Source organism: Archocentrus centrarchus, chromosome 15 (genome assembly GCF_007364275.1).
Source record: "Archocentrus centrarchus isolate MPI-CPG fArcCen1 chromosome 15, fArcCen1, whole genome shotgun sequence".
NCBI classification, from domain to species: Eukaryota; Metazoa; Chordata; class Actinopteri; order Cichliformes; family Cichlidae; genus Archocentrus; species Archocentrus centrarchus.
The window spans coordinates 23556919-23574520 of record NC_044360.1 but is presented as its reverse complement, the minus strand read 5'-3'; the positions used below and the strand labels follow the sequence as shown (position 1 = coordinate 23574520).

The 17602-nt window shown below is 42.7% G+C and overlaps 1 protein-coding gene across 5 annotated transcripts in view; it reads left to right on the top strand.

Moving 5' to 3' along the window:
* Window positions 1–17602, top strand: part of LOC115793263 (signal-induced proliferation-associated 1-like protein 2) — an 82579-nt gene that overhangs the window by 7016 nt on the left and 57961 nt on the right. The gene's annotated exons all lie outside the window — the stretch shown is intronic.

The window sequence follows — 17602 nt, the reverse complement described above, 5'->3', positions numbered from 1 at the left end:
TGTATAATTACATTGTTCTCATCTGTCTCAAGATGATCTGTGTTTGGGAGGAAAGCACAAACACCAAAGGCCAGAGTTCAGCGGAAGCTGCCGACCTTTGATGGATAGTTTGTGGTGTATTTACTTTAATATCATTTGAGAAAGTTAAGCTAGCTACACTGCTTGTCATCGGGTCACACACAAAGATTCGTTCTCTCAGGTGGTGACATTTGACATATTCTTGGGGAGCACAAAGAGAGAAATTAGTGTCAGCTAATTATTTCCTGTCATTTTGCTTAATTTTCACTGAAAGGCAGTCTGAGCCTGGGGGATCCCTGAGGAGAAGTCTTGCATTCCCCTCGTCTCACACAGAGACGCTTCCTTGTTTAGTCAGAGCTGATTTGTTTGTTGTATTTCTCTTGTTGTCCTGCAGAATCAACATGCCCATGGCAAGGTAGTGTGCAGTACAGCTTTATTCACAAAGGATTAGGGTACTAATAAGACAAAAGAAAAAAAATTGAGATACTGATTTGCACAGGACAAATACACTATATTGCCAAAAGTATTCACTCACCATCAAGATCATTGAATTCAGGTGTTCCAGTCACTTCCATGGCCACAGGTGTATAAACCAAGCACCTAGGCATGCAGACTGCTTCTACAAACATTTGTGAGAGAATGAGTCACTCTCAGGACCTCAGTGAATTCCCTCATGCCATCATTTTGGGGGGGGGGGGGGGGACAGGAGGACAGAGGGAGGGGAGGAGTAGCATCCTAAGCCTGACCACAACACAACATAAAAACAAAAAAAACTTGTCTGCTTTATTATTTATTATTTATTCATATGTTTGTTTGTTGTGATTTCTGCTGTGCTTGTGTGCCTATGTTACCTGTAAAAGCTCCTGCTGGAACTTTAATTTCCCTGATGGAATCTTCCTAAAGGGATTAATAAAGTTTTATCTAATCTAATCTAATCTAATGAAGTGGTAGGCCACATAAAGTCACAGAGCGTGGTCAGTAGATGCTGAGGTGCATAATGTGCAGAGGTCGCCAGCTTTCTGCAGTCAATCACTGCAGACCTCCAAACTTCATGTAGCTCAAGAACAGTGAGTAGAGAGCTTCATGGAATGGGTTTCCATGGCTGAGCAGCTCCATCCAAGCCTTACATCACCAAGCACAATGCAAAGCATTGGATGCAGTGGTGTAAAGAATGCCACCACTGGACTCTAGAGCAGTGGAGATGTCTTCTGTGGAGTGATGAATCACACTTCTCCATCTGGCAGTCTGATAGTTGAATCTGGGTTTGGTGGTTGCCAGGAGAACAGTGCTTGTCTGACTGCGTTGTGCCAAGTGTAAAGTTTGGTGGAGGGGGGATTATGGTGTGGGGTTGTTTTTCAGGAGTTGGGCTCGGCCCCTTAGTTCCAGTGAAAGGAACTCTTAATGCTTCAGCATACCAATACATTTTGGACAATTTCATGCTCCCAACTTTGTGGGCACAGTTTGGGGATGGCCCCTTCCTGTTCCAATATGACTGCACACCAGTGCACAAAGCAGGTCCATAAAGACATGGATGAGCGAGTTTGGTGTGGAAGAACTTGACTGGCCTACACAGAGTCCTGACCTCAACCTGATAGAACACCTTTGGGATGAATTAGAGCAGAGACTGTGAGCCAGGCTTTGTCCTCCAACATCAGTGTCTGACCTCACAAACACACTTCTGGAAGAATGGTCAAAAATTCCCATAAACACTCCTAAAGTTTGTGGAAAGCCTTCCCAGAAGAGTTGAAGCTGTTATAATTGCAAAGGGTGGGCCGACATATTAAACCCTATGGATTAAGAATGGGATGGGATTAAGTTCATATGTGTGTGAAGGCAGACGAGCAAATATTTTTGGCAATATAGTGTTTTTTGTTTGTTTTTTTTAATTACACAAACACGAATATTGTGGACATTCTTTCATAGTAACAGTTAGCTTAGGCTAGCTTAGGTTGGATAATTTGTGGTGGAATTTTTTTTTTCTTCACAAATTACACACATTGGAGCAAGATCAGAGAAGGCACAGGAATCATTACAAATGAGTAGAGGTTCCATACCATGGGGCTGGTATTACCTGGAAACCTCTTTGTAATAATCCCATATGAATCTGCAACATGAAGTAAAAATTCCCTGTTCTGCTAGCAGCCAAATTTAGCCAAACACAAAGGTTCTGTGATAATGTTAGTGGTGCAAATCAATATCTGTGTTTTTCTTCTTCTGTTTTTGCAAGGCTTTTTGTGTTCTCAGCATCTTTCTTCTGCTTTTCTCCCTATTTTGAAGACTGCATTGGCATTTACAAATTAAGGTTTGGACAGCGTTCACCCATTCACAGAAAGAGCAAACTCAAATCCATTAGAAGAACAAAATCTCAAAGGATGACGAAATGGATGTGAGGCAGCATGGGGCAAGGAACATTTAGCTGTCTTTCAGCAGACTGAATATTTATTCTGACATCATACCCAGTGGGTAATGTCAGCTAATTCCAGTAAAACATAAACGCCACTCCTGTATGAATGTGGTGTGTGAAACATAGACGCAGGGTTTATAATTTCAAAATCAAATGAGCTCCCCTGATAACACAAATTCTGTGGGAATTGGGCTATCAATGCTGAAAGGAAACATGATAGGATTTTGCCCCAGGAGTCTCATTGTGGGCTGTGCTTGTTATTGATTTAATATTGAACTGAATAGTATTACTGTCTGTGGTTTCTCAGGGATGATGGTAATGCTAAGAAATCAAATATTTCAAGGTCAGACGCAGACATTACCCAACAGACTCCAACAATGTGCCAAAGGAGTATATGTATCTCTTATTAACCAGGCGGATTTTGTGTATAGCAAGGCTTTCCTCTATTGCACTGAGTTGGTGGAAGTTATATTGCTGCCAGCGGCCAGTGATTTTTCCAAATGCTGCCATCTTGGTGACATTCTTTAGAGCCTGCTGCACTTTAGAGATAAGGAAGTGAGGAATAAGGAAATCTGTGCTTATTTTTGAAGTCTGCCCAGTGCTGTGATTAAGGACCGTCACCTTCCTGTTCACCATCTTCAGCTTGTGACTGATCTCTGCCTAAGTGAGGTCAAAGTACATTAAAGACTCTAGCTGCTGCTCTGTGTATGTCATTCTGAATTGCATAAATATTAATGTCAAAGGACTACCAAGTGCATTTACCAGTAGAGAAAAAGCTGCAGTGTGGGGTAGACTCATACTCCTTATGACTGTTGGGGTTCCATTTCACTCTTTGTTCAGTCCCTCCCCTCCTTCATAAGGGCACCTCATCAGATCGTTAGTATCAATCTGTGCTAAAGCTCAAAGGTCACTCAATCACCAAGGACCCTCATGTCAGGTCCTATCAGTAAACTTGGTTCCTGGTAGGAGGAATTAATTAATCTGTGCTCATCTCCCTGGATACTTTTCTCCATTTAGCATTCAAAAGGGGGGGGTAAGACTGTGGTATAACAAAGTGGAGACAAGAATGGAGAGATTGTGTGTATGCCAAAGTAAGCAAAAGCATTAATTTCCCTACCTCCTCTCTACACTTTTTTTCTGTTTCATAAGGTATGTGTACATATAAATTCAGATAATTAGTTGAGGCTGTTGATGGCTTGCGAGAATGACGTGTGTATGTATGTGCTGGAGTGTGCTTTCCGTCGCTAGAGGGAATTTCCTCAAATTTGGGACAAACGTTCCCTGAGACTAAAGGAAGCACTGAGTAGATTTTGGTGGTGAAAGATCAAGGTGTCTGTAACCTCATGCATGTTCTTTCTTGTGAACATGATAAAGCCTGCAGGGAATTTCATTACAGGGCTAATTCAGTGTAGAAAAAAAAAAATAAACATGTTTTTGCCCATAACTCAAGACTTCATTTTCTAATTGTGACACAAATTTCCACTCATTAGGCAATTTTATCCTGCCCTGATAGGATAAAATGATTAAGTGATGACATTTTCTTAAAGAGGTTAGCTCTAGACATATGTGGATGCAACCTGCTACCTGACTGGTTAGTGAAAGTATACAACAACTAGGTAATTCGACATTTGTTTATGGCAACTGACTCCTGTCTAAATCAGTGAGATCAAGCACGTGCTGATGGGTGGCAGAAAAGGGCGTAACAAATTTGGAGCATGTAATTCCCCTTGTGTATGGTAAGTCGTGAACAGTATCAAGCTCTAAAAGACAAAAGTGCAGGATGATTGTGGCAAAGAATGCATTTGTGTGCATTTATGCAAAGGTGTGTGTGGTTTTTTGGGGGGGTTTTTTTGACACACTCTTAGCTGCCACACCTCCCTTAAACACACCCACCACATGCCATGCCAGCTGCAGCTGTTGTGCCTCAATGCTAGAGATGTAGAAAATTCCTCTCACTCTGCAATTAGAGCTGGAGATTGCTGAATAGCACACATTGCGATGTCCTAAAATTGCTCTTGGTCTCCTTTCTGCTCCCGAGAACACTGAGTAAATAGAAAGTGATGAGAGCGAATCACGAATAAACTGGCCCCGTCTGCCTCCGAGTTGACAGATTGTGTTTTGTGCAAGCTGCTCCTTGTGATGTGCCGTTACCCCGGTTAAAGAAACCGAAGGGTGGAAAAAGGCCTCATTGATGGGGTGGGTTTCTCATGCCTGACTGGGAATGTTCGCTTTCCACCGAGTCAAGTGGTGCATTGTGATCTCAACCAAAGAAATGCAAATATATAGAACAGATGTACTACTTCTTTTTTTTTTTTTTCCCCTCCCGTTTGTCAGCAGGAGTAATCCCTCACTCTGGTGGAAATTGTGTTGGGTGCACTTTGGGTGCAAGACTAAAGTGTTAACAAGGGAAAAGCCATGTTACCCTGGCACATGTGATGGCTGCCTGCCTTTCAGGGCCTTTTCTCAATAAGGCTAGATGCTCAGGAGAGATAAATGGATGCTTTTGTGGCCTTTGCCAGAGGGAGAACTACACAATGCAGGACACACACAGAGCAAGGTCTTTTCCAGAGAAAATAGTTAAAAGCAGCATTTCTACAGTCCCTCCTCCTTTCTCTCTGTTTCACTCGCTCCTTCACTTTCTCATGTCTCTCGCTCTTACCCACTCACTCCCCAAATCTTTTCCTCCTCCGTGAGAACTGAACCTTGCTCCCATAATGTTTCCATAAACGGGCTGAGGGAATGGAAATAACTCGGACCATTTCCCATTGCCTCCTTCTATCCATCCTCCCCCCACTAGCAGTCTCTTTGCAGTGCTGTGGACAGTACCTAAACACACTGCCTTTAATGATACTGAGTGTTTTACACTGCTCTGAGCACTCGCGGAGTGCACCTCGTACACCCTGGTCTGTGCAGCCTTAATATAGCTGTGCTACTGCTACTTCATCAGACATTACCAGGCCCCTCCACTAACAGGACTGCTTTGAACGGGATGGAGGTCAAATTGGTCTTCTGCCTGGGATTTGAAGTACCACTACACAGCCAGGGGACACTGCCCCTGCATTACAAGCTATTGTGCTCCCCTTCCACCATTACCTATCATCTTTTGTAATTCAGGGTCGCTGTCTTCTTTCATTCTTGCTCTATTTTATTTTTTTAAACTACAGTCATTATTTCCCGGTCCCACTCTTGCCACTCTGTTTGTCTTATCTCTTTTTCTTTCCCCTTTGTGACTCTTTGCATATTGTTGTCTTAACTGTCGCGATGTGGCTGTCTGGGGTTTTACATGTAGATTTGCATGTTGGTTGTTGCCTACATCTGCAGGCCATCCTGCCAGCGCAGGGCTAACTCTCATGTGGGAGGCTGCCCTGGGAACAGATGTTTTTGGTGCCACTTGTAGGGGGAAAAGCTTTGAAAGTGACTCCATAAAAGAGATGCCAGCTGCATGACAAACTAGGGCCGCCTCGTCCTCAGGAATTCTATCAGAGCCATTTCTCTCTGAGCCCTGGAAACATTGCCTGTGGAGAATAAGCAGAGTTCTCACTTAATCAGCCTGTTCCCTTTTGGATAACTTTATTAATTACAGAAGGAAGTTGTTCTGCTGGAACATATGCTCCAGATGGCCACAGACTTCACTTTCTTTCTTGACATTATTTTTAGTATTTTTGTACTTAGATTATCTTACATGTTTCTTTTTTTTCCCCATCTTGTACATGTGGTAGACTTTCATTTTCAGCACCTACTACATTTCCAACAGCTGGATTCATAAGATCATTTAGCTTTTACTGTGCCGGTTGTTTTATTTGTAATGTTGCTCCTTACTTCTCTAAGCCAGCTGGGAGCAGGCATCTGGCATCCTCTGCGGTCCTCTCAAAACACTGGAAACCATATCGTTAACAGGGCAAAGTTGCCAGTGTTAACTTTCCTTTGCTTCTTCAATGCCTCTATACACGTTCGTAGTGCAGCGCCTCTGATTTGGCATCCACACTCTTTCCCCTGCCAAATATCCAATGAAAAGCAACTCTCTGGCCACTGATTATTATTCACCTGCTAATTTTAACCACCACAGTCATCAAAAACCCTTATGTGCCTTATGTTTGAAGCACGTCATCTGTGATGCACACAAAATGCGCTGAACCAAAACCACTGGTGTCTGCCAACTTTTTGCCAAAGTAAAGTTGGGATGGAAGGGCTGGTGCTCGCCTCAGGAGTTTCCTACAGATCCCAGGCATATGTTTATCAGTAATGAAATACTGTATGCAAAAACTGCAAACAGCTTGCTCAGATAAGATATGTTCAGCAAGCCAGTGGCAATGCTGTACTGTTAAAAAATTAATCTATGAGTTTGCTCGGCAGTGTGATTATAGCAGCAGGACTGAATTCTTCTTTATCTGGTATAAACAGAGATACAGTTGCAAAGCAAATTTTCTGGAAATGTGGTACTCAGATTTTAAATGAAGCATTATTTGTTGTCACCCATATACTGGGCTGTAAGTACTGTCCAAGGGGCTGAAAACTAAAGTGCCCTGAATGGCCACTTCATCCTGGCTCCAAAAGTGAGTCAATCACTATAGACTCCCAGTGATAAAATGCCCAAATTTACAGCCGAAATGAGCATGTTTACAGGCTGGTACAAATGGTGCACAGTTTAGGTCTCTGTAAGCTGATTTCCCTCTTCATGACAACATGTGGGGGCTGAAAGTCTAATTTTATGTTAATGACTAAAGCTGTGCCCAGTTTGAGTGACAGGTGGGAGCCGATGCAAGGTGGTGCTGCACCGCTAGCCGTCTGCTAGGCTTCATCTCTGCTAATTCGAGTCACTGAACTGTGCTATATTGTTTCTGTAAGTGAAATTCAAGTATTCCTTTATTTAAAAATTAGTAGATGGATGCAGCTTCTTAACTAAGCTAGCTAGAGTTAGCAGATAACTAACACTGGCATTCAGTAAGTGCTAGCACTCCGTCCTCTTGTTTAAATATGGTCATTTCTGGCTCCAAAAGACAAAAACAAAACAAGATGGTCAAAAACGTATTGTGAAACTCAAAGTGCGGCTTCACAAGCCAAGAGGTGACTCCGTGGTGCCTGTGTCCATTTTTTTAATACAGTCTATGTTATTAACAGCTGGAGTTTTGTTGTAATAATTTAGAGATCCAAAAGGCAAAGTTACCTAGTAATTTAGAAAAAAAAGGTAGTGTTTTTTTTTTTTTTTTTTAAATATATACTTACCCATTCTGTTAATCACCCTCCAACTCTTTGATAGCTTGGGAACCAACATACCTGCATTGATATTCTCTTGCACATCTGGCATCATTTTGGTTCCCCTTTATAGACTATTGATTTTTTTTTTTTTTCATTTGTGTTTGTTTTGCCTGAAACTGCCTGAAGCAATAATGTGTATTTCCCTGAATTTTCTGACTCACCGCTGATCTCTGTGCCTCGCTCTCCTCCTCTCTCCTTTCCCTCCCTCAAGTTTGCATCTTTGTTCAGAAGGGAGGTCTACTGTCACTCAAGGCTGTCATGTGCAGAAAAAGTTGCCTAGCAACAACATAGAGGGATGCAGAGCTACTGTTTACTCTCCACCCGCTCACCTCATGTGCCCACTACCCCCTTCTCTTTCGTGTTCTTCCTCTGTTGTAGAGATGGAGTGGGATGGATGGGTGGATAGTAGAGGCAGTGCAGCTTCTGGCTCTCTGGTGAATTTGGACAACGGATACTGAATAAACTGAGAGAAGGTGGAAAGAGGGAAATGAGAGGAGGCGGGGGGTCAGTAGGGGAGTAGTGACATTCAGGAGATGCTGTTTCTGCCTGTTGTCTGCCAGCTGCTATTCCTGCTTTCCTCTCAGCAGGAGGAACTGGCCATTTCCCTTACAGCTCCATCTCTACATAACTAAAAGAGAAACTTGTGCTCCCACAGCCTGCCGTTATCAGCAAGACTAAAAATACCGGGAAGCAAGCATATCACATGCCTGGCCAGCGTCACACACTCATGAAAAAAAAAAAGGCTCAATCTAAGCAAATACAGGTACCTTTGATTCTCTGTGGATTATTAAATGTTCCCTGGTGGAAGCAATCAGGCAAACCCCTTTGTTAACTTGTTTAGTGTAATTACATAGTGAGGCTCAATGGATTCCACACTGCCACGCTGAGGAGAGCTCCAAGTCGGCTGTGGAGTGACACAAGTCACTCTCAAGGTTGTTGAACAAAAAGGCTGCACAGACACAAAGAATGTCAGTGTCGAATGTGTATTTTTATCCTACCAGTGTTTTTATGAACACTCCTCTGAGCTTTTGATATCAGTATGATGTAAAGAGTTGAGGAGTTGATGCTGCTGCTGTATAGACAGCTTTGTTTAGCTTGCTTGGCTAGCAAGGCTGGAGCTCCTGTGATATTAAATTGGTTGCTAATTTTGGCTAGTGAAGAAAACCCATTGCAGTACAGGACTTAGTGGAAAAACTGAAATACTGACAACTTAGAGTCACTTTTAGTACAGCTGAATGCTGGATAAGAAGAAATAGCACCCACCTGACAGGTACAGCACACATGTCCCACACAGACATGCATTTATTTATTTATTTTGAATTGATGTTTATTTACTAATTTTTAAGGACAGTGGCTCCATGGTGTAATGGTTAACACAGATCCCCTGTCTGAGACCAGAATCAAATATGCGGATCCATCCGCTGTGGTGACCCTTGGGAAATCAGGGAGCAACTAAAAGTACCTGTTTATGTATGTATTTATTTTGCTTAGAGTTTTTCTGGAGAAATTATTTTATAAATTATTATATATTAAGTTCACAGTTATAAGTAAAGCGATGCTTCACCTGTCTTTAAATCTACTTTTGAAAAGGTTTGCACAGGGATTAACACGGGGAATCAATAGAAAATTTTTGAATGGCCAGATAGTCCAATTTTCTGTTTGAATAAAATACATTTCTCCTTATTGGCTAAAAAAAAAAGTGTCTCTTTGCCACTAAAGCTATATTATCTCGTTATATTTCAAGTTGTGCAGAATTGGTGAGATGGCTTATACTGCAATTTTCAGTATATTTCCTTAAATTAGTCCAAATTCTTTCTGGATTTCATGAAACATGAGCTGAGAAAAGATGTTTTTTTAGTGTTTGTGAATGTAGGCTGTTCCGCATGTGTATCCGCTTGTGTAATGACTACCTTCACTATGTAAATTACCCATCAGACGCGTCCGTCCATGTGCAAACGAGCAGCGTTTGTGGGATTTGTGTGTTTCTCCACAGGCCCTGCTGCACATGTGTGTAGGCTGATGAATAGTTTGTCTGTTTGCTGGGATGCAGTGACAAGAACTCTTAAGTGTTACCTCCTGGGGGCTTCCCACTCTTCAAATAAAACTCTTTCCTTCCCCTCAACTCAAATCAAAGCTGAGAACCTGCCTGCAGAGGCTGGATCAAAGCAGACTGTGGCACAAAGACCTGTACCCGCTGCCATTCATTCAGCTTGATTAAAGTCTGTCATTTCCTGCTATTAACACGTTCCCACCTCCAACCAGAAACAGAGCAAAGCAGTTGTCAGGAAGTGGCTAGAGTGTCACTGTTTGGGTTCTTCCAATTAAAGTCCCTGAAATGCAATTATGTAACATTATACGCGCTTTTCTTTTTAGCCTGCATGTGTCTGGGGAAGGCTGACTTCTTGAGAAACAATAAATTGGATCACATAAACGTATCTCTATATAGTCGTAGTTATTGCAAGACAGTTTTTAAGCCGCTCTTCTGCAGCAGTACCTTCCTCAGTGGTGTAGTTCAGTTATTGCGCTCCACACCCATATTTCAGCTGCTCTTTTACAGATTTCCACACAAGCCTCCTTCACTAAATCCGTATTAGGGCCATGACACAGCAAGCTGACCACGGGTGACTCTCATCAACAAACACTTAATGACAGCCTGATATCGCTCGATGTGTAAAGTGAAAATTACAGTGCCATATGCAACTTTTTTTAATAGAGTACCAACTTGGCAGGCAGAGCAAAGTGATCATCTGTAGTGTTCACTGTGCAGCTTTTATGAGACGATGTGAAGCGGCACTTAAGTCAGTCTTTCTTGGTTCTACCTCTGTGTGTGTGTGTGTGTGTGTGTCTGTGTGTGTGTGTGTGTGTGTGTGTGTGTGTGTGTGTCTGTGTGTGTGTGTGTATACCCTTAAAAGCACAGCTGTTTGCTTCAGATCACCAGTGAGGTGTCCTGCAGAGTGCTGTTTTCATACATTTCTCTTCCTTTCTTGCTCTGAGGACCATCACCCCTCCCTTCCTCCACTCCTGTCTGGTGTGGCAGCCTCTGCTGAAGGTAAAAGTATGCAGTGTTTAGTATGTGGCATGTGGATAGAGGGATTATCATATTTGGGGGAAAAAACTGGCAATTCTCCCCTTATCTCAGTGTGTTTAAGGTGGCTCTGTCTGTCAGACAGACCTTTGTACCAGGCTGTAGTTCATAAGATAGAATGGATAAGCGGATTCCTCCATCTCCCATCACTCCAAATGCCAGTTATCACGAGGAACTTGGAAGGTCACAGGCTCGATCTGGGGATCTTTTCCTGGGAACAATGACCTACCCCCCCTTCCCCTTTCTTGTCCTTCCTGTCAGCCAGAGAAGCTCTGAATGTCACGGTCTGCCCCCTGCCCCCTGCCCCCAACCACCTACACCAACACTCAACAACCCTCTACACCCACCCACCCCCACTGCCAGCCAGCACAACCACCTACTTTCCCTTACATATGCTAATGTTGCAGCCTCATTCAGCTGTTGGTGGCTTTGTCACAGGGGGAGGGCTGTGTGCATTAAAGGGGCAGCTGTATGCATTTCACTAAATTGACTCCCCAATAGCTGCCAGACTTGTCCTGATTTTACTCTTTCCTTCTTTTTCTTATACTTTTCTCCATTTTTCTTCCCAAGCTCGTTGTTAGTAAAGGAGAAGGGAGAGGTGTGGTGCTGCTGTTTATTTTTGAGGCTTTCTGCCGTGGAGCGTGGTGGGTTTCTCTTTTCTTTGTGTGCTTTTGGGTGGCTTGTGCTCAACAAGTGGCTGATGGATTTAATGCACTTGGATAGCATCTCCACAGTGAGCTCATTACCACAGTAGCTCACAGGACTCTGCTCTTAGAATTTATGGCTCTGATGAAAAAGGACTCTATTAATCAGGTAAGCATGGCAACTATTGATATCTACTGTTGCTTTTGTCATTTAATGGCCTCATAGGAAAAAAGTGTAAAGGCTAAATAATGCACATTAGTTAACATTAACTTTTGTTTGAGCCACATTTATGTGCAGCCTAAGCTTTATAAAAGTGGAGTGAGGCCTTTCTGGTGGTGTGTATCAGAGAGAGAATGTGTGTTTCTGGCAGTGGGGAACAGACAGTTCTTGTGAGGTGAATAAATGAGTGATTCATCTGTACATCTCTGCTTGCTCCTGTCCTCCCTATCTTCCCTTCACATCCCCTGATTGACTAAACATGGTTTTGTGTCAGCAGTCGAGATTGCAGCTGCTGCCCTGAAGTCCAAATTATCTCGCTTACAACAAAATTCTGTCAGCAGCACCAGGCTGAGGGTGAGAAAGAAACTTTGAAAAGGAAATGAAAACTGCTGAAGTGAGTACAAGGAGGGAGAGATGGTCTGTGGCGGTGACACGTGCTGAGGTCGCCCTGCTATCAGAATACATAAATGCTGCTGCCCAGCTGATGTGTGTGGATGTGTTTGTGTCAGTGTGTTGATTCTCAGTCTTAACACCGTCAAACACCTACTTCCCTCTTTTACTGTCCTGGTTCCCGGTGATGATGTGACAGCGTGGACTCTGACTGACCTCAGCGGAGCAGCAGAAGCACGGATCTTCTCAGAGCTTTCTATCTGAAGTCCTTGCAACTCTGTTAATAGCTTTCCTTTTGCAAATCGAGGGTTCTCGTCTCACCATTTTTCTCCCCGAGAGAGTGCACTCTTCCGACAGCCTGCCATTGGTATGGTGGTAGCTGGGAAAGCAGCAGGCTGCTGGGAGGTGGCGGGGGGGGGGGGGGGGGGGGGGGGGGGTGCTGATGGAAATAGGTGGTGGTTTATTCTGGAGGCCTGCTGGGCCACATCAACCCTGCAAGTCCCTTTCTGTCGCCCATTGCAGAGGGCCAGTGTGGCTGGGCCCAGTTTGGGGGACAGATGGTCCCTTCTGGAGAAGGGCCACAGCGCAGTGCTCTCTGTTCGTGGGGCTCCACTGGAGCAGCCAGGAACAAACATGGTCTCCTTCTGTTGGGAACATTCAGGAGCTTCAGACTTTGAGACCTAATGGATTCAGGAAGTGACATCTAAAACTTTGCATTGGGTGTTATGAGTGTGACTCTGATGCTGTTGTTAATGTTTTGAATGACCTTTAAATAAGTGCTTTGTGATCGCGCTGCTAGTTTCTAATAATAATGCGTTCCATTAGTCATATTAATCAGTATTCATTAATATTATAATGGAGGAGAGACTGGGGAACTCTGTGTTTTTTATCAATTGCCAAGTTTGCAACATTGCTGTAGTCTTTTAATTGCCGCATCGTGCACTTGCTGTCACTTTACTGCAGTTCTTGCTCTATGTTTCCGTGTGAATGCACAGGGAGAATCTGTTGTCCTGTCTATTTTAATTCTCAGATCACCCTGAAACAACTAAAGGACAATGGCAGTGTGCTGCCTGGCAGGCGCTGGGCAGACAGCCAGCTGGCAGAGCACAGGGGTAGGAGACTCCCATTTTCAAGCAGAACCAAGAGGAGGCTTGCCTCTCCTGTACTGCTTACAGCCAGCACCGTGATTATTGTGCTCTTTCTATGTGAGCTTCAGTCCAACCAAAGAACAGGGACTCTTTTCAGAGCATAACTTTGACGCATGGCTCATCTCCACACCTCGTCAATATGATTATTTAGAACCATTGGAACTGTGATGTGATTAAGCCTTCCCCTGATGGATTGCTGTTAGTAATTATGTTAATCTTGGCATGTAAAGGTCATCATTCTGGTGCTGCAGCGGTAATTTTATCAATGGCTGTCATCCGTAATGCATTACTTGGCAGCGGAATTTAAAGCAGTGCAGCAAATTCATATGGTGTATTTTATGTTTGCACTAGAAATATGACAAATTACCTGAGGGGCGAACTGTCAGCTTAGCTGCAACCAGAGCTTTTAAAGTGCTTTAAGAAGATGTGTTTGGATGTTTAATGAGCCTATAGCATACTAAAACACTGAGAGACTGGTTTAGAGGCCCTTAACATACATCCATTTAAAGCAGTTTATAACTTTATAATACAGTCAGTGACTTTGAAGGATGTTTAGATGAAAGAAATCCACGTGCACTCATGTTGTCAATTCAAGTTTTTGAACTTTTTTCTGATATAGTGGGCTCCTGAATAACGATTTTTTTTTTTTTTTAAGTATGTTGCAGATGTTTTGCTGTTAACCGAGAGAAAGCAGAATTTGTCACTAGCAAGACTTTTAATGTCTCTGTTCATGGGGACGGGCTTTTTGCTGTCACCTTAGAGAAGACTTGTTACTTTTTGCAGAGTGATTACTCAGTTTGCTGACATTAAACGTACAAAGGCTTGTGTATCATTAGGGTAGTTAAATTTGTCTGTAATTGTGACTTAGATGAAGATCAGGCTGCATTTTAAGAGTCAAATGCTGGTAATTCCAAAGCGTTAACACTCGCTATATTTCGACTGTAATTGTTTTACCTTTGTGTTTACACGTTAGCCAAAGTTCACTCGACACAGTCACAATTATTCAAACCACTTTGCTCTGGCAGAACCTTTTTCTTTGTCTATAGCGGAGCATGTGGTAGATATTACGAGATTTTAAAAGTGTGCAGGAAATGAGAAGAATTCACCATTTTGCAGTTTCTGTAAGGTAAATACTCACTCTTCCCTGAACCGAGTGAAACGGAGTCACATCGTGGTTGACCCCTGTGCCTCAGGCTCAGCTGAAAGCCAGCGCATTCCAGATGGAGCTACAGCCGCCACAAAGCAAAGAACAAAGATTATATTTTTATTTTTTAAGTAAGTTGCAGGTGTTTTGCCGTTAACCAAGAGAAAGAGAGAAGGCAGAATTTGTCGCTATCAAGACCTTTTATGGCTCTATTCATGAGGAGGGGGCTCCTATAGCCCATACTTTTTTGCTGGCTGCTTAGAGAAGACTTATTACTTTTTGCAGCCATTCCAGATGGAGCTACAGCCAGCACAGACTCCAGGGCAGGCTGGTGTAGGAAAACGGACTGCATGTTTATGTTGATGTAAGCTGCCTCCCTGATAAGACTGAGGCTACAAATAACCACCGGTCCAAACCGCAAAGTCCACGGCAAAGCAAACAGCTATCTTTTGTTTAATTGTACGTGGTGTGAGAGCGTAGCTGTTGACAGATGAGGTGTGGCTAGATGACTGCTGGAGGGCCGTCACCTCGGGTTTAGTGCTGTAGCCACAGAGGCAGATTATCAGATTCAGCCCAGCTCGGAAAATATCTCTACTGCCACTTGTATTCCAACAGTTTTCTGTCTTATGTCTGTGCAAAGCTGCTCAATTTTTAGGCTGCTACAGAAGCATAAAAGTCTTATTCTGGTATGAAGCAGCTTTTTTTTTTTTTTTTTTTTGAAAGGATTCCCATCTAGTCCACTTGGTCCAGAAGGGAAACAGGTGAAAGGATTTTTTACTTGAGTTTTTATATAGATCAAAATGCAGACGGCGCATAAAGAGACTTCTTTTGAAGCTGCACTTATGCCAGAGGTTACCTTCCTGCAGATGCTGTGGTGTTTTTTCAATAGCTGCTTTGCTCCTACAATCTTTGCACCTGCGGCACTGACTGGGCATTAGTACATGTGGGCATTTCCCACAGTGCATTGTCAGGCTGGGGGAAGGATGAGTTGGTGAGGGTATATGTTTACTCTGTGCTGTCTGACCTCCTTTTTTATCTCTTCTACTTGTTCATCTGCTGTTGGTTCAGCTCGGGTCTGGGTGCGCTGAAATGTAAAAAAAAAAAAAAAAAAAAAAGCCTCTAATTGTCTCTCATGCTCCTGCGGAAGCTGCTTCGCCTCAGAGCCTCTCTGCACAAGCACACACCCATATGAACTCAGACTCCACTCTTTTGTAACGTTTTATGTCTTTTAATCTGTCATGCCAATCATCACACTCTCATGAGGTCACCACATGTGTTTGTGTGGTTGTGTAATTGTGGGCCGTGCCAGGCACATTGGATTGTGTCAGAATTTTCAGTGGTGGTGACATGATGCCCTCATTTCTTTAGATGATTTTCACTGTAAATAGTCATTTGTGTGTGTGTGTGTGTGTGTGTGTGTTTGTGTGTGTGTGTGTGTGTGTGTGTGTGTGTGTGTGTGTGTGTGTTATTTTCCTTTAATAGGCCAAGTTAAAATTATTTTAACATTTATTTAAAAGCTGAGGTAACCCAAAATGGTAAATGTCAAGCTTTTTAAAATAAAAATTTTTAATTTAAAAACTTAGCAAAAAAGTTTGAATTTCCAAGTGAGTTCAGCTCCACAGGGTTGGACTGGTGCTGCTGGCAGTTCTCTTCTGCTCTTTAACTTCCAATGCGTCCAAATGTGGGACAAGATCATGGAAAGGTGCGCAGATTGTCAATCAGAAAATTAATTCATGGATTTTGTAATTTTTGCCAGACAGATTAAAAAAAAAAAAAAAGTCAGTTGCCAAAGCGGGTAGCACTTGGACATCGTTGATGTAGTTGTCCTGTCCAAGTAACTTCTGTGTTTGAAAACACTGTCACAATCAGCTGAAAATGTTGAGAAAATCTGGAATGGCAGGTTGTACATTTTCCATAGTAACTAAGGCCACTGTTAGTTCCCAAAGCTTGGGAGTAGTGACACTGTGTGCCAAGTCTGCCAGAAGCTACCAGTCTTGGCAGGAATTTGGTGAAATGACTCAAGAAATTAAAAAAAAAAAAAAAAAAAACCTACCCATATGTCAGTGTCTAGCTGACATAATTGCGCACTAAAGGAAATATTGCCGATGTCACCACAGTTTTTCTATAAAGTGCTCTCAGGGCTGGTTTTTCGCCATGCCTGAATATGTAACAGGAAAGTAACTCAAATGAACACAAATCTAAGTGCAGCATTTCTTCACAGGGACCAAATGGGTAAAGTGATGCAGTACTCTTTAGATGTATCTTCACACAGATACAGTGGCTGTTCAAGCAAAAGGTTATGAGTTGAAATCCAACTCTGCAATAAGACACATGATGTGTTTTTAAATTAATAACACAAGTGCTGTTCCTTCAAGCACTTGAGTAGATATGAACAGTGAAGTTAAATTTGACAAGCTCACAATGGCCCTTTGACTGAAGTTCTTAATATAAGCTGATAGATGTCAAAATGGCTTTGCAGCTTTTTGTCTGAGATTCTTTTCAGCTTTTACAGTGTTGGAGGTTGTACGCAGTGCACATATGGAGACTATCAAAGAGAAATGAGATGGCAGATTAGTAATAAAGAACGTTGGTGTTGATGCTGTACTCACAGACAAATGTTCTCACAGTCGATGGGACAGGTTTGCAGCAAATAAACCGCCCTGCATTTGGCTTTGATTGCCACAAGTCAGAACTTACGGAAATGTTTGCAAAATCTTGTCCACAGCATTTCTAGCTAGTTAACTATGTCCGCTGTGTGTTCTTTAGATGTGGTCTTTGTTGTGCATGTACTTTGTGGGCCATGCACCCTATTGTGTATTTCCACACTGGGCTGACCTGCAATTAAGAATGAATCATGGACCGAATGAAAACCAGAAAACCCTAAACTGATTCTATTTCATATAAGGAAATAAATTACATCAAGTTTACTTATTTGCATTGTTGAAGTATTACCTTTTAGGTGTTGCAAATTACCATCTATAACATGCTAAACAGAGGATGCTTTTTAATGAATAGGCTCACTCATTTTGGCACATCATTCAAGGGGAAACTGGCATTCAGCACCCCCTCCCCTGTTGATTTGTTGTTAGAAAAGTGTAATCTCCCCATTCTGTCTCTTTGTTTGGTTAAGGGAGCAAACATACCCTCTCCTCATCTGGTTACTGTTGTTGTAATGCAGAACCACAACCACTTCTAAATCATCTGTATCTGCGCAGCTCGAGTGTGTGCTGGAGTGTGTGTGTGTGTGTAACATAAGCATCAGGTTTTCTGGCCTTCATTCTCTGTGACTTGAC